Consider the following 27,536-nt stretch of genomic DNA (forward strand, 5'->3'; position numbering starts at 1 on the left):
GTTCAAATCTGCTTGCCATGGGTAGGGATGCCTTTCACCAGACCCGATTGCTCCAACCTTGCCTTGAACACTGCCACTCTCAAACTGTGACACTAAAGGCTGAAAATATACAGCAGTATTGATCAATAATAAACAACAATTTCATTTTTTAAATGCTAGAAACTCCACTTCCTGACACATATAAACATGTTTTAGCTTGGAAGAAAATGCAAAAACATTAAAATATTTACTTCAGAAGGCAAAAGAATTGCAGTAGATTGATGCAGAGACTGCTAGCCTCAGAAAAATAAGGCAATACATTATCCCATTCCTTCTCTTCTTTGGTGGCAGCCACAGGACTCATCAGCTAGTGACAGAAACATTTCTAGTGACATCTGGCTCCTTGGCTTATTCCTCTGGCAGCTCTGGAGTCGCCTTTGGGCTTGAAAGGTAGTTAATTTATTGATGGACTGCCTACTACTCCAAATTACTTGATAAGAATCATTATAAAACACTGGATGCACATGAAAATTTTTACAGTTGTATCATAATCCCTTTGTCCAATACAGCTGACATTTCTAAGCTTGAATGTTGGAATGTTGGAAAACTTTGTGTACATTATGTCACAGATCTGTGATGAAACATGGCAGATTTTTGTAAGTACATTTCAGCTGTGTGTATCAGTTTCCTCAGCCATGCATTGCTCTGAAGCCAGTATTTTTGTCTAAGAGCTCTACTGCACAAAATACAGTGGAGACAGTATAATGGAAAAGCTTAAAGGGACTACACTGCCAAGCAGCTAGAACAATCAAGTGTCTGTAAAATAACTAGCTGCTATTTTAATTTTTGAACTTCAGAAGGCACTGGGTTAATCAAAAAGGCAGGCACTATGGTAACTAACATGACATTTACTGTTATCTCTGTTGTGTTCTTTGGTGAACACAATTTGTGAATTTTCCATCAATTTAGATACCAACACAGGTTATTTGCTCATGCAGGAGCCACACACCCATTTTATCATCTTTTCCCTAAATTTGCATCCTCCTTTGCAAGCTTTGATGAGTTTCATTAATTCCAGGGACTCAGGGGGAAAGAGAGAGACCTTCTTGAAGCATTTGCTGGCAGCTTATATGTCTGAGATTCTCCTGAAGCAATTGCGAACAACTGATTCAACTTCCTTGGTGTTCTCTAAGTCAGTTGTTCAGAATTCTTGATCCTAGCCTTAGGACTGCAAAGATTAAACCTCTCTAGCTTAGAAGGAGCCAGGTAGGAATATTGGCCTGTTATCAGTGCCTCACTGGCTGAGGAGCTTAATCTTTTTTTTTTTTTCCCTTTTTAAATTTTTTTCCTTATTATTCTCCCTAAAAAAATACCTCACTTAATTATCCCTGTGCCATCTGGCAAAATACCACCACACTGATTAACTCAGTCTTTGGCATAATATGTTGAAGCCCCTGAAGCCAGTGATCTGGAACAGGAACATTGACATGTTCCATGCTGTACTCCTTGCTGCACCTTGGGTATGTGCTTTTTTAATATGTATGTTTGGAGATAAAGTCTTGTAAATGCACGTTTGAACAACACTCTCAGGCGCACATTGTGATTATTGGGGCTGACCTGTGCAGGGCCAGGAGCTGGACTTTGATGAATCTGGTGGATCCCTTCCAACTCAGAATATTCTGTGATTCTGTATTTATTTTTCCTAGAAAATGATATGGCTTCCATGTAGTGGATGTGCAAACTGCAAAGTCTCTATGCTTTCAAGATATGCAAGGAATTTTTAAATCTACTCAATATAATTAGTTTAACCCTGCAGTCCAACATAAAACAGGTTAAAAGTTGAACACAGTCAGAGCAAGTCAACTAAACGTAGCACTGTGTCTACTAAGGTAAGAATACTGACTTGCTGACAAATCCGTTCTACACGGCAACATCCTCAGGAATTATGATACTCCTCACAACAGTGATATGCATCCCCAGTCCCCTGTCCTGTCGTCCCTGCAGTCCCTAGTATTTCACACTAGCATGGATACTGAGGGCTTGAGCCACTATGATGGCACCCAGTGAAATACAGGCTGGGAAACTCTTGCTAGGTAACAGAGTTCTAGGTAACATTCTGCCCAGGGAATTAAAGTCTGTAGGAAATGCTACTCAGCTCTTAATTCACAGCACATACTTCCAAAAACAGCATTTAACAGAGAGCCGTATTTGGGATTGTGCTCCAAAATTAACTGATGCAAAGTAAATCCATGCATATATATTAGTTTTGATTAAACTGACAGCCACCAATGTTTTCAGTAGTAAGAGTTCAAATCTGAAACTTTACCATAGTTTAATTATGTTATATCTGTTTCCTACTCGTCCCCAAATCCATGCAAAGCAGCATCATTAATTAGCCTGCCCACTGCAAATGCTAACAAGGTCACTGATTGATAACAGAGCCTTCTCAGTGTAAGCTGTGAAGTCTGAAACATCATTTCAGGTAAGATCAGATGGACTATGTCCCTCACTACTTTCAGAATTGTTCTTTGTCACTGCTCTTTCCCACCACAAAAATTTCAGTAATTTAAGAGATTCAGAAATGTTTCAGTAATATACAAGACACAAATCAAAGAATCACACAATATACTGCATTGGAAGGGACCCACAGTGATCATCAAATCCAACTCCTGACCCTGCATGGGACCATCCCCAAGAGTTACACCATGTGCCTGAGAGTGTTGTCCAAACTCTTCTCTGTCAGGCTTGGTGTTGTGACCACTTCCTTGGGGAGCCTATTCCAGTGCCCAGTCACCCTCTGGGTGAAGAACCTTTTTCTAATACCCAACCTGAACCTCCCCACCACAACTTCAGGCGATTCCCTGAGGTCCTGTCACTCGACACCAGAAAGAAGGGATCAGTGTCTGCCCCACCTCTTTCCCTCACAAGGAAGTTATAACTGCAATGAGGTCTCCCCTCAGTCTCCCGTTCTCCAGGCTGAACAGACCAAGTGCCCTCAGCCATTTCTCATATGGCTTCCCTTCCAGACCCTTCACCATCCTTGTTGCTTCTCTTCTGGATGGTCTCTAATAGCTTCATGTCATTTTTATATTGTGGCACCCAAAACTGCCCCCAGCACTCAAGGTGAGGCTGCCCCAGTGCAGAGCAGAGCGGGACAATCCCCTCCCTTGCCCGGCTGGCGATGCTGTGCCTGATGCCCCCCAGGACAGGGTTGGCCTTCTGGAAAACAGTTTCATGAGCTCTCTTTCTAAAATGACACTTTTTCATTTTATGCAGTTCAGACTGGTATGTTCTGATCTTTGGAATTTAAATCAGATCTTTTTGAAAACATACATGAAATTTTCATTCAATAAAACACACTAAATGGATGCTAGAAATGTATTATAAATTTAAATTTTCATTTCTAGCATATGAGAATATACTTTACTCATAGAAGACATTGCAGTCACTTCTAAATTTGTGAAAATTGACAATGTGCTTGAATTTGGTACCTTATCAGAATAAAGGGACAGAAGAAAGAAAATGCAACCTGTGAAACAAATGTCCTTCTATCTCTTTATGTAAAAATATAAGATGAGGATTCAGATGAGGATTAACATTAAAATCCTAGCTTGATTCGTACCCCCTGTTTTCCTGATCAAAGGAAAATACCCTCATTAAATAGGCAGCAACCCTGGAGATTTGCTCTTTCCAGCCCCTTGCTCCATGTATTTCTGGCATTGCTGTGACCAGAAGACATGAAAGCATGAAGGCTACTCTAACTGATACTCAACTAGTAATAAGTAGTAAGAGAAGCTGCGATTTTAATTAAAATTTAACTCTCATCAACAATCAGTATCAGGTACTCACAGACAACATCAATCAATCGATCACTCATAATTGGTGTTATTCTCAGCTAATTGCTGTACAGTTCTCGATGTAAAAAATAAGCAGATTCATGAGAACATGGATGTTGTGGGATGCCAACCAATAATCTTCCAGGGAAATGGTGAAAATATTCAGTGGAGCAGTTCTACAAGTGATGATGGACACAATAATAAGTGGAAACAATAAAATTAAAAGCAGTGGGATAAGATTTGACCATTATCTGTATAGAAACATAGGCGGCTGTTTAGCATGCCATTCTCATTGAGGCTCAGCAGTGACTTCTGACAGCAGAGAGGTTCAGAATGTTACATTTCTGGTAGGTCTTGACAATTTTAAAAGTATTTATCTACCTTCAAAGGTATCCATTTTATATTAGTTCTATTTAAGTCTTTTCTCCATTGATTGCAGTCTCACTGGCTCACACTAAAGAAGTGTAGTGCTTTGCAATCAAAATATGGAGCCATAAAAAGGTCAAAATTACAAATAATTACAATAATTTGCAAAATTACATTAAAACTTCAAATCCTGATGACCTACTCAGTGAAAAAATAAATTGTAATACTAAATGTAAAATGCACAACAGGATTCCACTCTCTTGACAAGAGGCCCAAAAAGATTTTCCAAAATGATCCCATAATTACAGAGTAAAATGTAGTACAGAGTTTTATGTAAGAGAAAAGTAAACTGGCAAAGTTGTTAATTTAAAAGTCGAGAAATAGAGTTATGTTCCTGCACGACCCTGGAGAAACAAACTGTAATTGACCCTTCCCTGAGAAATTGGAGTGGACTAGGTGACCTCCAGAGGTCTCTTTTAGTTTCATCTATTCTGAGATTTCAAATACAGCCCCTCTGCACAAGAATTATATATTTTGAGTTAATTACAAGGTTTCATGCTATTATTTTCCCCAAGAATCCCGACCTGTTCAAGAGACTGATCTAAAGCTCATTGAAGGCCACAGCAGTTTTTCCAATGGACTTCAGTATGCTCTAAATAAAATCCACAATTCATATGATGGATGTTGTCTCTCAAATGAGGGAAATAGTCTGACTTTTGTTTTGAAATAATAATTATCACAGCAGTACAGAGCAAGACAGCAAGGAGTACAATTGCTGTCAATGCAAATATTATTTATCAACGGATAGAACATTAAACAAATTAATTAATTTGTAGTTAAACAATATATTAAATACTTTTAAAATTCATTTCTCAGTATGTGAAGCCTTGCATTTATATCTGTATTCAATATATGACATTATCTGATCTTCCCATTGTGAATCAGGGCTTGTTCTGCCTTACTACAGTAACAATTTAAAATAACTTCTTTACCTTCAACTGAACTATTCCCAATTTATTCTGATATGAACTGGGCCATAATCAGGGAGGAATCAGCTGCACTGTTATCTCTGTCATCCTGGTTTAGTGCAGAAAACATGGAAGTTGGTCCTGGGATTTGTTAAAGATTTGCAGTGCTTTGAGCTGCCAACAGAGCATTCAATGCTGAAAAAGCTTTGCTTCTGTGGAAGGCAAAAAGGAATTGCCTCTGTGAAAATAAGGAACAATAACGTATTTATTCTTTGATAGCTGCTTATTTTTTTACTTTGCCTTTTGATTGTTTTGCTTACATTACAGTTCTTTCTCTGCCCACTGTACTAATGTGACATCTGTTCCATCTTTGGGGATCCACCTCTGTCCAGAAATTATGTTTTTCCATCAGTTTTTGTCTCTATTAAAACACTAGTTTAAATAATATTCAGTTAAAAAAAAAACACACCAAAAAGCCAAGGAATTACGGATTCTAGACTGCAGGAAACTGGGCAACTGGAGAGCAATTACTGAGTCTTGAAAAAAAATTCTTTACTGCAGAATCCACAGTTTACTTTCTGGATTTGAGTGAAATTAATTTGTTTTTATCTTTTGGCTTTGTAGACATTTTGTGGAAAGTCTGAGTGAAGTGTCAAAGGTAGAAGAAAGCACCTTAGCTTGCTTCAGACTCATCTCCTTCTGTTTCCTATGATTCCTTACATTGACTAATTGAGCTTAGCTCAGCTCAGGTGTTCTTTGCAGAGAGACCATTAATCTGCCCTGTAACTTTGTAGTCAAAAGCAACAGACCCTCAAAGCCCGACTGTGGTCTCTGGCGGGTATGTGGAGTGGATCTGTAGTAATGGGAGCAGCTGCTACTGAGTGCCACTTTCACAAAAAGCTGGCATTTTCTGAGTTTGTCGACGACTTAATTGACCATTACAAAAGCCTTCGGAAATAAGCTTAATGCTACGTAGAAGCACCAAAAGTATGTTAAAGCCTCAACTGAGGCAATTTTTAAAATTTCAATGTGGTGAGGAGGCTGTGCATCTTTTGCTAGAGGATCAAGGCTTTTTTTCTTGGAAAAGAATACAAGTTTTTGTCTTCAGGATATCGTGAATCTAGAAGTAATGAAAGTTTTAAGGCTAATGGTCTTTTGTCTAGAGGGAATATATTGTATTTCTGTCTTGTATAAACAACACTTATATGCCAGTTATATAATAACTAAAAATTTCTGACCAGAAGTGTCAATGCTCGCTAGCTTATCTCACTTCTGGATAAAGAGATTAAGATACTGAAATAGAATTCCCTGAGTAGCAATAAACTAAAATTGCATCACATTTTATTTTGATGACACATTGTATTATTTCAGTTGCCTTTTCACCTTCCTAGTGGAACAGTTGCCTTTGAAAGACTGAATCATATGATGAAAAGCAAGAAACATATGACCTCAGACAGAAGATAGTTCAGAGTCAGAAAAAATAAACAAGAAACCTCATTTTTTATGAATTACAAACAATAAACTATTGCTGGTATTAAATAGTGTAATCTTAACCTTGAACATGTACAGAATTCCAAGAAAACTAAGAGGTAGAAAAACTGGAAAATGTATTCGTATTAACTTTTGAATAAGTAAGTTCACAGGTCCACTGTAGTATTTTAGCTTGCTGTCAAAACTGCAGCCAGAAACAGAGCTGTTAGCCCAGGAGCTACAGGAGCCTGCTAGCTCATCTTTTGATTTTGTTCCTAAATGAAATAACTTCTATTACCAGGAAAATTTAAGTCAAATTTCTTAAAATAAGAAGTGTTAAGTCTACAATAGGAAAAAATCATGAGTTGTTTTCAAAGTGGTCTAGTAATGGGTTATATTACTGGCACTTATGCACTATGTGTGATACTTGCTCTGTGCCTGATTTTGCATCATCATGTCACAGCAACACCTTTGCAGAGACTTTCCATTTGTAAGAAGAAATAGGAGTGGAAATGGCTAGATACTGATCTTCAGCAGCTCCCAACCTGTCCAAAACCTTCCCGATGGATTAAAAAAGTTCGAAAATCGTCTTTACATGGATTGCAGCACAGTCTGTGTAAGGTAAGTCTTCATTTGGTTGAAGATCGTAAGTAGAGCTATCCAAGAAAAACTATAATACATATATACATCTGTTTTTATTAGTTTGGTCCTTCCCAACCGCTGTGGCAGACCTCAAAGATAGGGCAAAAGTCAGGTGAAAAAAAGGAAATCCTGATCTGTGTTTGCACCATGGACAAGAGCTAATAAGTAGCAGTCTTGGGTTAGTAAAGAAAAGAAGAAAGCAAGAAGTTGGAGACAGTAAGGTCTTCTCCAATCAACCAAGAGCTGTGATGGTTGATATAATTTAATTATTGGTTTAGACAATCACTGGACAGAATTTGATTTAAATTATCAGTAATTTAGAACATACTATTCTGCTGTATCTTCTCTTTCTCATTAACAAATCTGGATGCAGGGATCATTCATAGCTTATTGGCTTGCCCCCAGGAAAGGCATGGTTTTCTGATGATCCATGCTGCTTGAAATTCTCTTTTTCTTCCATGTTATGGTGTGTGGATAAGGTCAGGAAAAGTGTTTTTCGTATAGCAGGCTCCTGCATCTCATTCCTGAATGGGAAACATCTCCTAAAGCATAAATGAGAAACAAGGATCATAGGCTGGCACTGCACAGGACTACCATGTCCCATCACTTCTGCTCCACCACTTTTGCCTGTTGGAAATACCAGAGTCTTAGCAATGTGTATTTCTTTCTCCTGTGAAGGATTTACATGCAGTAGATCTGGTTCTCACAGGTATTTCTTTGGTAGTGCTGACTCTCATGAAAGAGCAAGAGCAGTTATTAGTTATCATGTATATTAGCTCTGCTAATCCATGCTCTCTAGGCATTCCTAAAATTGGTTAAACTAGTAACAATAGGTGTGGTGCTGCTGCCCAGAACCTGAAATTCTTTTCTTTTCTCAGAAGCTCCGTGTCTTCTTTTTAAAATTGTGTGGAAATGTGGGAAGTCTTTAGTACCATTAAGTCATGGATGAGGATGCCTCTGGCTAACACATTATTTATAACTTTTGCTTAACTTTTTGCTTAATAAAATATAAATCAGAAAGGAAGGCAGAGTATGACGAAACCAGCTAAATTCAGTCAGACTTCTTTCATTCTGCCTTTTCTAGAGGAAACTTTGCTAACCAAGTGAAACTGGGAGACAAACTAAGTATTGAGTGGTATGTTTCTCATTTCACCATCCTATGCCATCCCATTATTAATGATTTCCTTATCGAATGAAGGTAAAACCAAATTGGGTATTTCCAACACGCTAAGCTGAACAACTTTAAAAAACAGCAGAGAGGGGGGAAAAGAAAAGAAGAAAGAAAGTATGCTTCAAATGAGATATTTCTGTGCTTGCTTTTTCAGTTGCTGAGGCATTTTCACTATTGCCTGCAGCAGGTACCAAGCATATATGTATAATATGGTAAGCACACCTTAACTCCTCCAGACCACTTTTGATTCCTACACTGCATATCACAGGAAGTCATGAAGTTCCATTATCATTGCTTTGATTTCCAAAGACCCCTCAATTTTCAAAAAAGTTGTTGGTAAATTAATTTCATATATAATGTATATATATTATATATGAAATAGACTTATCATTAAGCATTCAGTAAACTTAAAGGAGTATATTTCACTTATATGTTCTGTTTGCCAGCACAATCTAATCCTAACGTTGCACCAAAATATAACTTACAAACTTTTATGGGATTGCTCCTGCTTGAACAAGAACTTGCTATATGAAGAACAATTTTCCAAGGAAAAAATGGTTGCAGGTCTGTTTTATAAAGATGGTGGCATGAATATGAATGTATGTAATCTTTCTTGCTGTAGAATTCAAGGCAATCTATACACCAGGAAAGATAATTATATCTTGAACCTAAAATCTGAGAACTGACAATGATCGTAGACAATACTTTGCTGTCATGTGTCATGTGGCAGGCTCTGAACTACAGAATCATTTAAGCTGGAAGGGACTTCCAGAGGTCACTTTATTCAGCTCCTGCTGCTTCTTCAAAAGTAAGGACAACTTATATCAACTTGCTCAGAGCCACGTCCTGTTGAGTTTTGAATATCTCCAAGGGTAGAGATCATGCAACATCTCTTGACAAGCTGTTCCAGGGGATGATCAGCCTCACTGTGAATTTTTTGTTTCTAGCATCTAATCATAATTTCCCATGTTTCAACTAGTGTTCCTTTTTATTTTTTTTTTTTTTTGTTTTGGCAGCAAAGACATCTAAAATGAGTCAGTCTTTTTTCATGTCAGTTCCTTCAAATGTCAGTCTGCTACTACTTATAGAGAAAATGTTTAACACTGGAGATACTTGGAATTCCCAAAGCTAGAAAGGAAAAGAAAAGTTTCTAGGAAAAAAAGGAAACAAGAATGCTATTAAATCCAGCTCTGTATATTCAGAAATGAAATATATATTTTCTGTGAATGAACAGTCTTGAACATTTTTTCAGTGTCTGGACAGAAAGACAAAATATTCAAAATGCTGAAGCATTCCTGAGGGATCCACAGGTATCACAAATGATAATTCAGAACCAGACTGCATCAGGTACATGGCTTTCTTTTTTACCACAGCTGGCTGATTACTCAGCTTTGTCTGTCAGCTAAGAAAAAGGTCACTGAAGATGGTTAACACCATTTTGGTTTGACCAAATAAATTAAGGGTTAGTGTGGTGTTTGGTTTTTTTTTTTGTTGTTGTTATTGTTCTTTTTTTTCCAACGAAGTAAAATCAAAAGTACAATTATTTTTGTAGTTCCAATAGAGGAAGCTGACAGCAAATATTTTTTCAAATACTTCATTTTTTCTATGTCTTATTCAAAAGTGGCTTTGATCCAGGTGACTCAGCTACACAAGGGCAAATGTACCATCCAAGCCTAAAGATGCTGCAAAAAACGTTATTTATTTTTGTCTGAGCAAAAATAATTACAGCCTTTTCAGATTAGTAATTTATTCATGTTCATTCAAATGCTTTAATAATGCAAATGTTTTAGTGACATGAATATATTTACCCATGCTTTAACAAAAGAGAAATAAATTACTTATCCTTTTCCAAACTCAGTGCTTATGGTTGTAAAATTAAAAATTGCAGTACCTGACCTCCAGTCACCCAGGTCTGGCAGAAATCAAGATTTACACTGGCTTTTCTAATGACTCTGCTCAACCTTAACTTTCCATTAGGTTTTTGTGTTGTCACAACAAGATGGCTGGGCACAATAAAACTAAGAATCTAAGTAAACACATCCACTGTGTTATTAACTTCTTTTAAGAAATGAAATGGCCTTTGACAGAGTGCTTTGCAGGTTGAGAAGGACCACTGCTTACTAAGTCTGCCCACTGTAGGATCTAAAGGTGAAGGAGTGACCATCTGCACATCAACCACATAACAGGAAGCTACTTGCTGAGAATAAAAGGACAGTTCCTGACAAACGAGAAAAACTATGAACAGTTATTTTTGAGAGGGATGTAAGATTAATCTCTTATTGATGCACGCTGACTTTTTTTTTTTTGCTTCTTTTGTAAAATTAGAAGCTGAGCTGGAAATAAATAAATCATAAACCAAAGGGTTCCATACTTCATGCTGATTTTTTTAGTGAGTTGCCACCAGTTTTGAGGATCATGGTGGATGTAGGTGGATATAAGGGGCATATGCACTATAATAGAAGCCAGAAATGCTGAACTGGTCAATGGGATGTGATAAGCCACAAAATGATTTGGGTTGACCATCCAAAGCTTCTCAATCTTTTATGAACATCTGGAAATGCCTGCTCCAAACAGCACTCTCCAAATGTCCATTGACAGGCTGTCTAGTCCAGCTGCAAATATCCTAAGCATAACCTCATAATGTTTTCCAGGATATTTCCTATGGATCTACGTGCTATTTGCATGCATGCTCTATCTGCATTGTCTGTTTCTCCACCTAAGATATCTACCTTAGTCTGTAGGGTTCTCCCAGATTAAAAAGAGAAAGCTAAAGGGAAACAGTGTCAAAGCACCACTCAGAGATGCAGTCACTGGCGCAGGGTATGGCTGAGTTCCTGTCTAGACTGCATCTTTGCCCTCCTGGAAAACTCTGGCAACCAAACTGTCAAAGGGACTGGAAATTCTCCACATCCAGCTTCTCTTTATTTCTTGTTTCCTTTCTCTTCTTGTGTGGGAGCAACTCATCTGGCATAAGGCTTTCAAGCAAAATTAACTTAAATAGTTGTCTGAACTCCTGAACTCCCCAATGCACCTCCCAGGAAAGGGCAGGGGGCAAAAGGCACTGCTTTTTCTCTGTTTTGCCTATAGTGCCACCTCTACCTCAGAGAAAAAGAGATTTCCACAGTGAAAATTTCCCTCCCACAGACTGAAGCCCGATCTTAGGATACAGCTAGGAATTAGCTTTTTGGCCTGAGCTGTTAGTCTAAAAGTTGAAGTTTAAAATTCAAAATTCTCAGAAAAGCACTGTAGACTGGGGAATTGGCAAATCTAATTCTTCCTGCCTGCTAGGAAGAAAAAAGCTTGCAGCATCCTTACAATGTACAAAATTTCCCTCCTGAATGTAGTGACTATGCCTCATATTGCTTTCAGTCTACCAGTAGGTTAAAATACCACTATAATAAACCCAAAGGCCTTAACACAAGGGAAAAATAGATGGATTCCAGCTGAGAGACTTAGATTTCTCAGTTCATTACAGGACTAGCTATTTGCACTTGGCTAGCAAGTGCTAGGTTTTTCTTATATCTGTTTCACCTCCTGTGAGTTCTCTTTAATATTGCGGACTCACATTGTATGTGACAGGGTCCAAACAGCAAATTGATTGAAGCTTTTGCCTATCCAGGTATCTTCATCTGTGTAGAGGTAGAAAGTGATACAGGTCTAACAGAAGAAGACTGTGAGTGCTGGTGATCACTCATTCATATGGAAGCACTGTTGGCAGCTCTGCAGAAGAGGCAGCCTAGGCAAGCATACCTGTAACTAATCCATCAGTCAGCTGGCAAAGCAGAACACGGGGTTGTTTGTCAAGATTTTTTTCAAAGGCCTAAGGCTGGTTGTTCTAGACAGGAAAAAAAGACAGAAAAGAAATTAAGATGTGGAAGAAAAATTCTGCCTAAGTAAAACTTGGATGATTTTGATCCGTTCCTTAACAAAGCGCCATAAGAAGCAAATAAAACCACCCTGGGCAGCAGAGGAAGGTAGGAAGCTGAAACAGGGAAAGGCATATAGGCATTTTACTTTTCTGTCTTATCTACTGTGAGTTCTTTTCCAAGTTCACGGTTCAGATTTAATAGGATAAGGTCTCTTGTTTGACATGGTGGTCTGGATTGAACTTGCAGACTGGTCAATATATATGACACCATTGACAGCAATTTCCAGTTGTTGCCAAGGCTTCAGCTATACAGCACATGCATCCCACTGCCCCTGAGAGCATTTGTCCCACTTGCCTTCTCAACCCCTTACTAGAGCCCACACTAGCAGCACTCATACTTTCTCTCCCAGAAAAAAATTATAGTGGGTTTTCAGGGCACTCGAAGTAGTTGAAAACACTAGAGAAATCAATAATCCAGAAACATATGCCTTTGTAACATGAATGGTGAGCTCAGCACCCTCTTTGGTCACACACCAAGAACCAAATGTGCCACATACAGCGTACTGAAGTCCTAACCAAGCTCCTTTCCATCCCAAACCAGTGGCAACGGCACAAATGGGAGGCTCAATACAGCTTCTGGAGAATCTACCACATCTCTCTCTACTTTGTCCCCAAAACGGTGAGGCTCTTCATTAGCTGCTACAGTGCAGTGCCAGTAGCATGTGTGGTACCAAAGCCATTAACCTGCAACAAGAGATAGGAAAGAATTGCCTCTTTGCTCCCCCTCTGACATATCTGTGCCTATATATTAAAGTGTCAGAATTGGCTGTCTTACGGGAAAATAAGAACTTGAAGGTTTTGGATTTCTCCCATAATCCATATGACTGGAATATGCTCATCATCCCTATGTTGGTCCTTCTGTTACTTTAGAATCAATCTATTTTCTTTTATGTCCTTTTCAGAAATATGAAAAAATGGGGAAAATAAGCTTTTCAGTGAAAAACTCATTTTTAGCTGCCTGAAAAAGGATTTAGCTGAGCAAACTTCAACTTCTTTCTGGATTCTTTCTGCACTGTACGGGTGCAGAGTTAATACAAGCTGTTTCAAAACCTGACACTGTTTCAGTAAATGTCTACCAGGTATAACATGTTGCATTTATACTATGCTCTGTTTTCCCTACCTATTAAGTATAAGCCACAGCTCAATGCAGCTAATACAGACTGAAATTTGGATAGTCCACTGAATTTTTAGTGAATATATTTTAAAAATACATATACTTTCATTAAGATACTTCTTAGACCCCCCCCAAAAAATCCAAAGTGTATCTGGACTGGTAATCGGAGAGAATAATTTCCTCCTGGAGTATCAGTTCAAGTCCAGCCCAGACTGGGAGTAACCTGGTATTTTTATCTTCTAGAAGTTACCTGATCACGTTATGCCCTATAGACAAGTGTGTCCATTAGAAATATGCAACAGCTGGCAGAAAACGGCTTCTTGCTGGCATTCCCAAGAGTGAGGATGGGGTGCGAGTGTGGTTGGAATCTAAATGATTCCTCCCTCGAGGTGGTCTGGCCAGCATGGATAGAAGCACTTTAATTTGAAAGGGAAACTTGAACTTTGTAGTTAATGGATGAATAAATGGAAGGCTTCGGTCTGCAGGACTGTCAGATTGGTAGTTTTCACAAACACTTAAATCAAATACCACATCTGAGTGGAAGAAATTAAGATGTAAATATCCAGGAGACAGTGCCAAGACCAGTGAAATCAGAAAACAGATTTGCCCTATTTTGCTTCTGTGCCTCAAAATATAGCAATACATGAAGACCTTGTTGCCTACAAAGATGGTTTGTCATGTTTTAAAAAAGATAAAAAGGACATAAAATTTTTATCTTGTGATCTGCCAACAAAAAACCCCAAAATAACAACAACAATTACAACAAAAAAGACACTTAAAAATGGCTTTTCTAAAAATTCATATTTATGTAGAGAGGGGTTAATTGGACACTACCATTGCCATCAACAGCAATTTCTCTCTGCTGATGATGAGCACTTTCCTGAGAATTATAAGCAGCCCACTCCTGTGTCTACTGTGTATACTTACTGATGAATCATGCCAGTCAGGCAATTTATAGAGCGCTCTGAGTGACCACTGGACGAGTCTGAAAACAAATATTGGACATTCCAGAAGTTTATCCTGAACTATTTTTAAACGCAATAGCCAAGATGTATTTATACCAGTGTAATCTGAACATGCATTGAACCTCCTGAGCTGGTAAGGAAATGAGTCCATTGCTTTCTGGGCTGGCTGTGCAGGGCAGAAGCTGTGACTCCAGCAGGGTCAGCTGCTAGCACAGGCTTCACTGACATGCAGGGCACTTCATGGTTCAGGAAGGCGAGCTGCATTAGTCTACACTGTGGACATGTATTCTATACTCCTAACTGAATATGGAAAGCACCAGCTGTAAGGAAATATAAATTGTACAGTTGGTTTGGTTTTGCATATCAAATATGTGCAGCATATCATTCACAGATTCCATTAATTAATCCTGATGAAATCATAATGAGAAGAACATTAACACTAATCGATTTGGATGAGATGAAATTTCAGACCTTCCTGACATTCTCATTTGTGACACATACCATAATGAAAAACAACCAATCAGCTTTCCCCTTGCAATGCAAGCATTAGCTTCCCCAGTGGTAAAACAGAAGGTTAGCATAAAAGTCCCATTTTCTACAATGAACAGCAATGCTTTAAATGCCATAGAAGAGCATGCAAGTATTAGAGCTATTGTTTTCATAAAGCTGTTCTGCTGGTGACTATTCATAGCCACCCTTTGCCTTTCCTGAGCAGCTTTTCAATTTAGGTTTCCATAGGCTACGGTTTGACAGAGTAGCTAGAAGAATTCATGCATGTATATTATGAAGTTTCATTACCCTTTTTTCTTTCATGAACAGCATTCCTTACAGGATATGTTCTATTGGTGCTCTGTGCCAAGGCAGCATTATTTGCGCTTCTTGGCTAACGAGGGTTCACCACAGAGAAATAAATCACAGGGTTGTGAAAAGTTCTTTTCAAAGGCTCGACTAAAGGCAACTTTTGAAAGCAAACAGTTTGACCTTCATGAAAGTCCCCCTGGCAAGCAGTAGGAGCTACCATGTTTCCTGGGCTGGTCCCAAGCTGGTCACTGAGGCCCCTGGGAGCTCACCACAATTCCCTACTTGCAAGGCCCCTGGGAGCTCACCACAATTCCCTACTTGCAAGGCTTTTGAGCAGCTGCCCATGCCAAGCATCCGGATTGTACAAACAGAAATCATAACCCAAGGCAAAGTCAAGCCCACAAGACGTTATCTCTCAGCCAAGTTGGAAACTATTGTGTAATTCCTCACCCAGATTCTAATAATATTCATTTAATCAATCCTTTCCTTCAGAGTGTTTAGGTAGTGCTGAAGTTAGTGCTGAAGTGCCTTTTATCTCCTCTCTCTCTCAAACAAGATCACATATTTCTATTTAAAATGCAAGTGACAAAATAAAAATGTACCTCTAGCTTTTCATATCTGCAGTTTTGATTCTCTAATACCTTCAAATGACTAGGTAAAGTGGTGAGCACATCAGAAGAGGTTTTCCGCAGAAAATGTAAAAGATGCAGTTTCATTATGCAGAGGTAACGCACTGGTTATTGCAGGAGGTTCTGTAGTCTTCCGGAAAGGAAAGAAAAGCAGAAAAGTAACCTCGGAATAAATTATCTACCTCCGACTACCCTAGAAGAGAGTCCTCTTTGGTCATTTTTAATGTCTATGAAAAGGTGTCCACTTTATACTTTCCTCAAGTATGCACAAATGGGAGACTTTTATCACAGTTTATCTTTTGTTTTCTTGTATATTTGTACTCATGCCTTGTGAAGGCCTAGAAATGAGTATGTATCATGCCCAAGTTTATATCCATCTGTCACCAGCACTAGAGGCTGCTGCATTTTAAATCACTTCAGCATACTGCTTGCACAGTGACTCAGCCCTGACAAGGGGTGTCCACCCTGAGGATGAGAAAATGATTCAGTATTCATTAGTCTAACTTAATGCAGTCTCTCCTCAGCAGGAGAACAGCCAATCATGCACCTTATCTGTGCCTGCTTCTGTGATTTATCCACTGAGGACTGACCTACAATCAAGAACTTTACTTAAAACCTTTTGATAGGCAGCTAGCTGCCAGTCTGGAGATAAAGCTAAGCTAAATACACCCATGCTAAATTCAGACTTTGCTTTTCTTTCAATCTGAGAGCTCTCCATAAAGTTTTTGAACAAAATAAGTCAGAGATACTGCTTAGGCATGTATATTATTTTCATAAATCAGAGGTGTTCTGCTTTCTAAACTGATCTTGTGGGTTTTTTGTTTGTTTGTTTTTTAATATTGGAAGAGTGACACTGCTCTTAGTATATCGTTCCAGAGATGTGTGCTCAAACCTGTGCCGGATTTCAGGATGGTGTTGTAATGTAAAATGAAACCACTAAACACCCTGAGCCTTCTGAACTTTTTCATTTGTGAAGGTGGAATAACAGAGTCTGCTTGGCTAAAGAACAGGGAGAGAGTGGGTCTCATTCCAGCACATTCTTCTCAAATAAACCTGAAGTTGAAATATTTGGAAACTTCCTGGAACACGAGGCAATCTAAAATTCTTTCCAAGGGTGTCTGATTTGATAACAAGATGCAAAGAGGGGGAATAGAGTGACAGACCTGTCAGTCTACCTATATAAAGTGGTCTTATTTCTATTCCCTGTGCTGATTTTTCCTTGTCCAACTTTCCTTGTGTTTGTGGGTAGAAGGGTAGAAGAGCAATAAGCTGGTTTTTGTTTTGCTTTGCTTTGCTTTCAATACACTCCCAAATATGATTTTTTTTCAGCCTAGGTGAAACTACAGTTGTAGAAATAATACTCCTAACAAACATTCTGAATCTCATTAGATTTTCCCCTGTATCTGTACAGAGCCTTTAATTCAGTCAATATGTGACGCTTAGTTTCAGTTAGAGAAGGTGGGACAGAATGCCTCAGACCACAGTGAAGGGGAAAGCAGAAGCATCAACCCCGAAGAAGGCCCATTTTTGAAGTATTCTTAGGCCTTTTGTAAATTTAAAAACAGAGAGAGGAAAAAATATTACATTTTTTTCTTGCCTAAGGGTGAAGTTACTGGTCTCCCAAGGAAGCTGGATAGATTGAGAAGATTCAGGTGCTTTCAAACACCTAGTCAATTTATAGATAGCAGCTTTTCATATAATCCCATGATTGAAGAATGAATGAATCTCACAGCCAGCATCTCAGTAAGGTAAGGAATCAGACTAATTTTTTTTCCAGTGTCAAGTCAGTGTCATTGGGGGGTGGGGGAAGAAATAGCCCTATTTGAGATCAGTTTTCTGAGTTACTGCTGGCTTCAAGAGAAAAAGGGAGAGGAAGCAGCCCATAATTAATATAAGCATAAACATATTTTGATTTGTTTTAGTATGTCTTCCTTCTGTCAACTGCAAGTACTATCAGATGCGAGTTAGCATTAGTCATGAGATAGTTCTCATAAATTTTTTTCGTCTGCACATCATGTAAGTTGTGAGATGTTTTTCAATAATCTTTTCTTAAACTTGGCAAAGTTCCCCTGGCTCAAGAGTAATACAGGGGTTTTGTTGTTGTTTTGACTTTGATATTTCTTTGGTGCGTTAGAGTATGAAGGTTAATGATGGAATTGTATGTGCACTCCACCAATTCTCTCTCTTTTTTTATTTTACTGAATTGCTACTAAGTGTCACACATTTGAAGTAATTTAGGATGTTTCCTTTCAACTAATAAAACTTATGTTTTAAGTAGCTATTTTAATTTCCCTGTGTCTCTGTGTGCGTGTGTGTAGAAAGTCATTTTCTGAGTTGTATCAGATGGAGAACTGGTAATTCCCAATGTCCTGATAACTTCTTGAAGCCCTGGTTCTGAAAAAGAGCTTTAAAAATCTTGTTTAGCAAGAGTTTACTTCTCTGTAAAAGCAACAGATGATTTGTATGCACCTGAACGTTACCATTTTTAAGACTGCCAGACAAAGCCTGTAATAATGGTTTGTATGTCTGGTATGTATTGGTATTTTTGAACCTTCTGCTTTTCAGATAAGCAGATGGGAAATGGATGAATGCTGTGAAGCTCTATAGAAGCATATGAAACATAAAGAAACATAAATAAAGTGGTGTAAACCAATGTATTTAGCTAGTCTCCAATTTTAACTCCTCCAAGCACTACAGCAAAGAGATTGGTAACATAAACTGATTAAGGCTCAAGGGCAACAGTCAATCCATAAACTAAAACGAACTATGTAGGATTGGGATTTTTATTTTAAATTAAAAACATCTCATAGGCAGCAGTTAAAGCCCTAGCAATATTTGAGTCAAAATCCCAAAGTTAAGAAACACCAAAGCAGCTTTGTGCGTTGCTAGGTGGCTTGTCCTTGTTTATATGTAAGTGCAAACAGTACCTTTTATTTTTAAGGTTGGTCAAGAACTGAGACAATTGGGGTTCTTCTTATGCATATTTCACCTTAGGATTGCAGCAAGTTATGGATATTTGATTTTTTAACTCATGAAGTAGCAGAAAATCATGTGTAAAATCATTTATGCAGTACCTTTCACAAATACTTTCTATCACTTATGTCATGTGACAGTTGCTCACAAAACACTGCAGAAAAACATTGAAACTGCCAGTACTGCAAGGTCAGTCTGGATCAAGAAAGAACAACTACATTTTACCTGCTTTACTTTCAGAGTTTTGGAGATTTTTTCTTCTCTTCCTGGGATTTAGTGTTTTGTTTTGTTTTTTTAACCTGACAGGAGAAAATCAGACTGTGCTCCTTCTACCAATATGTGAATACTGGAATGGAAAAAAGGATTTCAATAAGAGTTTTAAAGGGCCCACAAACTTTTACTTTTGTATGTGAAAATTAATTAACCATGTGGGCTTTTTCCCACTTTAAATTTTTTTTTTTTAATTTTTTCCACAGCTGGAAGTTATTCAGGCTGTTATTTGAGTTTTTATGAACACTGTCTGCTTTCTGAACTTCATCTAATATCCACTCAACTTACCAGGATATCTATGGATGCTCGCTCATCTCAATTGACTTCAAGACACATATTTTATCCACCACACCGGTGAAGTTGTGTGCAGTATTTCTCCTTGCAAATTACTTTTAAGCCATTTAAGCCATTTTTTGGTGCGTTTGGTGCTTCTTCAAAAAAGAAGATATCACTCCAAAATCTATCGAGAAATAAAATGCTGACTGATGTAACACATCTCCTCTCTTCTTGTGAACATTCATATTTAAATCAAAACAATTTCCTTGTCACATTTTACTGAAACTTTCCACTCATCACATGACTTTCTATCCTGTCTGTCTGTATAAAATATTAAGGTCACCCACAATAACTTAGAAGATCGTGCAATTTTGCAGTGCATTATAGAATCAATTTTCATGGGTACTAGTTTAGCAATATTCCACTCTTTACTCTGAACACTTTCATTCCTGCTGCTTAGGAGGATGAGGTTTAATTCTATCAGAAGCAGAAAATGTAAAGGGATTTTGTCATCTAAAAGCTGTGAAGGTCATAACATGTGTCTGTATTCAAGTCAGTATAAGAATATGATGTTAAAAATTTTCAAATGGTGTTATGTTGAAAGTAAAACCAAAGATGTAGAAATAATGTTACTTTAGCCACTTCTTTTTCTCATAAGAGGAGGATAAAAAGAAATATTACTTGACCCAAACTCCTCTTTTAAATTTTAAAATATTAAATATATATATATATAATATTACATTAAAAAGATAAACAGAAAAAAACCTAAAAAAATATGCATTCAAAACAGATTGGAAATATATCCTGTGAGTCCTCTGACCTCACTTTGTGAGTGCTGGTAATAGCACCTGCTATCTTGACATCCATGTGAAATATTTTTCTGTGTGAAATCACATTGGCCCTACCTAGCTGCTTTCTGTAGCATATTCCTGTCTAAAGCGGGGAGGAAGAAAGCCACAGATGCACCAAAACTGCAACTTTACCTTATGAAGTATATTCTGTTTTCATTATGGATGAATTGCTCCTTGGAGTAGGAAGTTCTGGAATGTGCATTAAGTTGCAGATTGAAAAGGATCCGTTCAGAGTGTATTCAGCATTATTACATTTCCCATAGATCTGTATATAAATATCAATAACTATCAGTGGCTCTCTTAGATGCTTGTAACTTCTTCATGACTATTGATAAAAAAGTCTAGTATTCAAAATTGGACAGATACTTGATAAACTTTTCCATTTTCTTTTTACAAGGATTTAATTTCCTTATTTCAAAACTTTCAAAAACTTTAAAGGGAGACTCCTCTTAAGAATGGATTTGCAAAAGCAATGAAAATCACTTCAGCAAATTTTGCATTAACCTGATGGAATGCAAAGGCACATTTTTCAAGACAAAACCAAAAAATTCTTTGCCTATAGCTATTCTATTTGATATCTAAATGTTAAGAATTCATCTACAGCTGTAGGTCAGATTTACAAGAGTCCATCAGCAGCTGTTTGGTCTTCATAGGACAGGGGAAATTCAAAGTCACCTGATGCAACTTGACAAACTACCATGATGTCATACAAATGGGAGGGATTGTCTCCTTTCCAGTAATAGCAGCTTTTGAGCACTGTGAAGGCTGAAAAGTTTGGATCCACTTGTCTGTGCAAAACAGTTCTTTTGCAGCAATACAGTCTCTTTGCAGAGCAAAGATGTTGTACAAAAACATTCTTAACAGTGGATGAGAGTGTTCTGAATATAGGTTTTTTGCATTTTTGGGTTACAAATTCTTTATGATAGTGAACAGAATCTCCTAATAAATGCCAAGAAATCACATGGCTGCCATATAATTTAGTGGTTAACAGCTTATGACAGTCATATAAACATCGTGGTTCTCTTGATTTTTATAGTTATTATTGGTGAAATAGCTGAAACATAACCAAACTGATAATGTCATATTAATAGAGTCAGAACTAATGTTACACTATGTACTTTCACTCTCCATGGTAACCATGAATAGAATGTATAACTTCTAAAAAAATTTTTAATTAATTGGATTAAGAATAAAAATTAAGAACCAGAAGTAATAGTTTATTGATGTATCAATATCTTCTGTGTCATAAAAATGAGTCATTACTTCTGTGATTAGATGAAGGGATGATAGGATGTATTCATGGACATTCTATTTTATTCAGTCTATTTTTGATGTGTAACTCATATGCTGAAAAGTCTGATTGACTTTTAAAGGGGGCTTTCGTTTCTATGAATTCAGACTGTGTACAACCTAGATGATAGCCAGCAGAGATACAGAAAAAAAGCAGTGATGGAAACACTTAAAAGGAGTTTGAATTTGTTCTACTGAACTATGTGATCCTTACTGACTCTTTTCTCCAGACTGATTTTTTTTCCTGTAAATTTTGCTACAGCTTATCTACACCAAGAAGATTCAGACTTTCCATTTCCTCATAACCCATTTGCAGAACAAAAGACATGCCATCACACTTATATCATTTTAATTAATGATATATCTAAAATATGTAGGGATAAATAAGGCAAAAATAATTACAGTCTCCAATTCTCTCCTTTCTTCTTGCATGTATGTTCTTCCACAGTTGTCTTTCCACCTTTGACACCCTTTTCAAGATTTATGTTCTGCTCTTTTGCTGTTATGACTGGCTGTAAATAAACTAGATCACTATATTACTCTCAGAAAATGACACCTGTCTTGATGACTTATAACTCTCAATTTTTGTTTCCTATAGGACATGTCGTGTTCCGATCTTGTACACACAGACAAACACTTTAGAGGTGACCAGCTAATGTTGGAGCCACAGCCACCACTTCAGAGAGCACAGGGAACATGGAGTTAAACACCTGCTAGTTTGACTGGGCTGGTTTGTGTCTATTTTTCATTTGCTCTGAGTGCCAGTCACCACTGTCTAACCTTGCTATCAGAGTTACTGATGGTGTTCCAGTCTCCTCCTAGGCTGCTGCCTCTGTTGGTCTCAGCCAGGACTCAGTCTGCCAGGAGGAGTGGGAGACATGCAGGCCTCCTCAGCTGTGGCAGGCACTGCCCCACGGTGCCTGCAGGACCCAGACGAGGCAGGCAGGCATCCAGCACTGGCCCCTGTGTTTGCTGCAGGAGCTGTTGCATGACAAGAGTTTGGTATTGAGGGAGCTAGAGGAGTGGCTTCTGTGAGAACCTGCCAAAAGATTCCTCCATGGGCAACAAAGCCATTTCCAGCCAGCTCCAGGATGGCCTTGCTGCTGGCCAAGGCCGAGCTCATCAGCAATGGTGGTAGTGCCTCTGGGATAACAGATTTAAGAAAGGGAGGGATCTTCTGGCCAACAGCAGCCAGAGAGAGGAGTGAGACTATGCAGGAGAAACAGCTCTGGAGACACCAAGGTCAGTGCAGAAGGAAGGGCAGGAAGCGCTCCAGGCACCAGAGCAGAGCTTCCCCTGCAGCCCGTGGTGCAGCCCGTGGTGAGGCAGGATGTGACCCTCCAGTCTGTGGAGGTCCATGGGGGAACAGAGATCCAGCTGCAGCCTGTGGAGGACCCCACACTGGAGCAGGTGGAGGCCTGAAAGGGGCTGTGATCCTGTGGGAAGCCCAGGCTGGAGCAGGGTCCTGGCAGGACCTGTGGCCCCACGGAGAGAGGAGCTCACACTGAGCAGGTTTGCTGGCAGGACCTGGGACCTCACGGAGTACCCACTCTGGAGCAGTGTGTTCCTGAAGGACTGCATCCTGTGGAGGGACCGACACTGGAGCAGAAGAGCTACAACCCCTGGGAAGGACTTATATTTGAAAAGTTTGTGGAGGACTGTGTCCTGTTGGAGGGACCCCCACACTGGAGCAGAGGCAGAGTGAGGAGTCCTCCCCCTGAAAAGAAAAGAACGGCAGAGACAATGTGTGATGGATTGACCACAGCCCCAATTCCTCATTCCCCTGCTCCACTGGAGAGAAGGCGATAGACAAAATCTGGACTGAAGTTAAACCTGGGAAGAAGGGAGGGGTGGATGGTTTAAGATTTAGTTTTTATTTCTATTCTGATTTGATTGGTAATTTCCCCAAGCTGTTTTGCCCATGACGGTAATGGTGAAAGATCTCTCCCTGTCCTTTTCTCTGTCCAGGAGCCTTTCATTATATTTTCTCTCTTCTTTCACTATATTTCTCTCCTCCTCTCTTCTCTGAGGAGGAAAGGGATAGAGCAGCTTCGGTGGGCACCTGGCACTCGGCTGGAGTAAACCCACCACACACCATTGACACAGAAACCACTTTCAAAGCAGAAGCCCTCCACTGTTAGCAGCCACTAAACCAAGGCAGATCTTCCACTGCTGGATATACAACTGGCTGCATAAACCTCTCACAGAGACCCAGCACACTCATTCCATCTAGCTGAGCTGCCTAAACCCATCCCAGTGAAAGGGGCTGGTTTCCAGCTTGCTGTTTTCAGAGGGACACCCTGGCTTTTCTGGGCACAGGGAAGCCTATCTGTCCCAAGGCATATTCACCTGCTGAAAACCCAGAGATATTCGAACAGGATCTATGGATGGGTGGGAGTAGGTGGTGGCACAGCCAGATGTGCTGGTACAGTGCATGAGAGTGTGCTGGATTCAGGGCCTGGCTATGACCCCTAGCAGAAGGGATTTTATGAGAGGACAAAAACAGTACCTGCTTTCTGGTACAGTGCAAAAATAGCAACCGGCAGTAGTGTTAGCTATCTTGTTCTTCCACATTATTAACACTCTTCATTTTTCTCCTATAGCAGGAGATTGTACAAATGTGAAGTTTGAATAGATTGTCTCACTGACTGAAGTAAGGAAACCAAGTTTCCTACAACCCTATTACAGTCCTGCTATGACAATGATCTAGTCCTCTTTCTAGAAAGGGAATGCACCATGCAGTGCTTACACTGTCTTTAAAAAGATAATACCTACTGTTTTTCTGAATTAACACTAAAGAAGAGGATTTATCCAGCTGTGGTCAGTTTCATTTTTTTTCCCGAGTTCACCTTTACCATTGTCCTAATTCTTCCATTTGCTTTCACTAGCGATCTAAAGTTGTTACATCCAGAGTAAGAAAGGCCCAATAAAATCAGTGAGAAAAATAATGATTAAAAATGTGTTGTGTCCTTGACATTTAGAATTACGTTTCTCCAAAAGCACGTGACCCCTTTTGCTCTTAAAAACCCTTATTATTTTCTTGATGTTTTAAACTTGATTCCTTTATTGACTTCATTCCACTGTATTTTGCTCTAGGATAGAAGGGCTGCACAATTGCATAGAATGGTTTTGATGGCATCTTTGTGTAGAAACAAAGTCTTTGTTCTTATTTTTTCTGATGGAAAAAGAAAAAAAAAGCTTTCAGGCTTCCTGTACTCCAATTGGCATATTATTCATATGTTTACAAAACTTTCCTCTCACGATCTATGAAAATATTTATGTGCCTCACTTCCCTATAGAAAGTATCCTTTAATTCCATCCAGTAGGTATAACTTACAGCACTAGCTGAACAGGAAATTATTCAAAATTTCAATTTTGGATGAGCTAGAAAAGCAAAAATGAAATAATGGTTCCAGGGAAATATTTAAGAGTTTAAAAACTGATTTTGAAGCACCAGATTTTATTCCAAAACTTGATATTCATATGTAAGTGAAATCAATATGCTAGGCTGGAGCCTCACATTATATTGCTATCGTCACCTATTTTTATTACCTGAGACCCCTGGAGTCTCCATTCTAGGTTAATCAGTGTGTAAAAAACAGATGTTCCCTGCCTCAAAGGATGGATGCAGATGGGATGCTACAAAGAAACAAGAGAATAGTGTTCAGCAGGAGACGTGATGGTATCAGCACAGCACCACCAGATGGATATGATATCAGTAAAAGAACTTGGAGGAGGACAGCAAATTAGATTTGACTCTGCAGAAGATTCACCGAAGTCAAAGGGGGAATACATGGACTAAGCCAGAAGTTTGAAAGCATTTTGTGTAGAAGTTGTGTCAGATGTACAGGAACAGCAGAGCCTAGAAAAAAGTCAGAACAAAGGTACTCTCCAAAGTTTATGTAGCTTAGTAGTGATCCAATATAAATTTAGAATGGAGTTCAGTGCTTCTTGTTTTACTCAAACACTATCAATTCTGATCATCATCAATACTGGGATAATCAGTTAGAAGAGATCACGGAACTACAGAATGATTGAGGTTTGAAAGGACCTTTGGAGGCCATCTGGTCCAGCACCCTTGCTCAAGCAGGAACACTGACAGCTCTTTGCCCAAGAACATCTCCAGATAGTTTTTGTATACCTCCAGGGATGGAGACTCCACAACATCTCTGGACAACCTGTGCCAGTACTTGGTCACCCTCACAATAAAAAGTGTTTCTGATGTTCACAAGGAAACTACTGTGTTTCAGTTTGTTCTCATTGACTCCGGTCCTGTCCCTTGCCACCACTGAAAAGAGCCTGGCTCCTTCTTTTGTATACCTTCCCTTCAGGTATTTACACACATTGAGAAAATCCTTATGAGTTTTCTCTCCTCCAGCCTGAATGGTACATAATATCTCAGCCTTTCCTGGTATGAAAGATGCTCCAGTTTCAGTCTATTAGTCTTCCTAGTGGTGACACACTTGACTCTTTGCCCTGTGTCCAAGTCTCATTGTATTGGGGAGCCCAGCACTGAGCACAAAACCCCAAGTGCAGATTCCCAGTGCTGATTAGAGGGAAAGGATAATCTCCCTTGACCCACTGGTAACATTTCTAATTCAGCCCAAGATACCACAAGTTGCCATTACAGCGAGGGCACGTTGCTGTCTCATGTTCAATGTTTGACAGTATGGAAAAAAAAAAAGCTTAAGATTTTTACTTTTAAACTTGATTTTTTTAAAGAAAAAAATTATTATTTTTAAGTGAGTTTGTGAGGGGAAGATATTAAATCTGTACCAGACCAAGAGGAATCCGAGGTCCTTAGATATAGGATTATAAACCAGTCTTTTAAAGGGCCATTTGATAGCAAGCTGCCACTCCATAATAGGTTTTTATCAACAGTTAAAATATAGAAAAGTCATAGAATCATAGAATATGCTGAGTTGGAAGGCACCCACAAAGATCGTCAAGTCCAAATTCTGGCCCTGCACAGGACACCACAGGAATCAGACCATGTGCCTAAAAAGCGTTATCCAAATGCTTCTTGAACTCTGTCAAGCTGGGTGCTGTGACCTCTTTGCACTGTCGCAAGTGCTCAGCCACCCTCTTGGTGAAAACCTTTTCCTTATACCCAACCTAAATCTCTCCTGAAACAACTTCTGGCTGTTTCATCGAGTCCTGTCACTGGTCACGAGAGTGAAGAGATCGGTACCTGCCATTCCACTTCCCTTGTGAGGATGTTGTAAAGTGCAGTGAGGTCTCCCCTCAATCTCCTGCTGAACAATTCAAGTGTCCTCAGCCACTCCTCATACGGCTTCCCCTCCAGACCCTTCACCATCCTCTTGGCTCTCTTTTGATGCTTTCTAAGAGCTTAATGTCTTTTTTATATTGTGGGACCCAAAACTGCCCCCAGCACTCAAGGTGAGGCCGCCCCAGTGCAGAGCAGAGCAGGACAATCCCCTCCCTTGCCCGGCTGGCGATGCTGTGCCTGATGCACCCCAGGACAGGGTTGGCCCTCCTTGCTGCCAGGGCACTGCTGACTCATGTTCAACTTGCCATCGACCAGGACTCCCAGGTCCCTTTACCTGGCACTGCTTTCCAGCCTCTCATTCCCCAGTCTGTCCGTACATCCAGAGTTTTCCCATCCCAGGTGCAGAATCTGTCACTTTCCCTTGTGGAACTTCATATGATTGGTGATTGCCCATCTCTCTGATTTGTTGAGGTCTGTCTGCAGGCCTCTCTGCTCTCAAGGGAGTTGACAGCTCCTCCCAATTTAGTGTTACTGGCAAACTTACTTAGTATTCTTTTGAATACTAAGTTACATTAAGTGAAAAAGCAAAATTCTGCTTTTGTGATCATCCATGCTGTTCTTATTCTCAACTATACCAGGCATTTATCATTGCATTAATCTCCTGTGAAAGGAACATAGACAGTGTGTTAAAGGGTGAAGCTGATTATTCCTGATACTGAAAAATATTTTCAAGACATTTTTGAAATAATAAGTGCCTTTCACACTTCAATGACCACA

At 39.2% G+C, this 27,536-nt stretch overlaps 1 long non-coding RNA gene across 2 annotated transcripts in view; it reads left to right on the forward strand.

Moving 5' to 3' along the window:
* LOC125325353 overlaps positions 1-23,432 on the forward strand; it is a 39,811-nt gene extending 16,379 nt beyond the window's left edge. Inside the window, exons 4-6 of one of the 2 annotated variants that reach the window (XR_007203295.1) lie at positions 7,083-7,240; positions 9,163-9,240; positions 22,128-23,432. This is a non-coding gene — a long non-coding RNA (uncharacterized LOC125325353). Of the gene's footprint in view, positions 1-2,995; positions 7,241-9,162; positions 9,241-22,127 lie in introns of those variants that run through there. The other variant, XR_007203296.1, reaches the window with a different exon arrangement.
* The last annotated feature ends 4,104 nt before the right edge of the window (positions 23,433-27,536 follow it).

Source organism: Corvus hawaiiensis, chromosome 4, assembly GCF_020740725.1.
Source record: "Corvus hawaiiensis isolate bCorHaw1 chromosome 4, bCorHaw1.pri.cur, whole genome shotgun sequence".
NCBI lineage: Eukaryota > Metazoa > Chordata > Aves > Passeriformes > Corvidae > Corvus > Corvus hawaiiensis.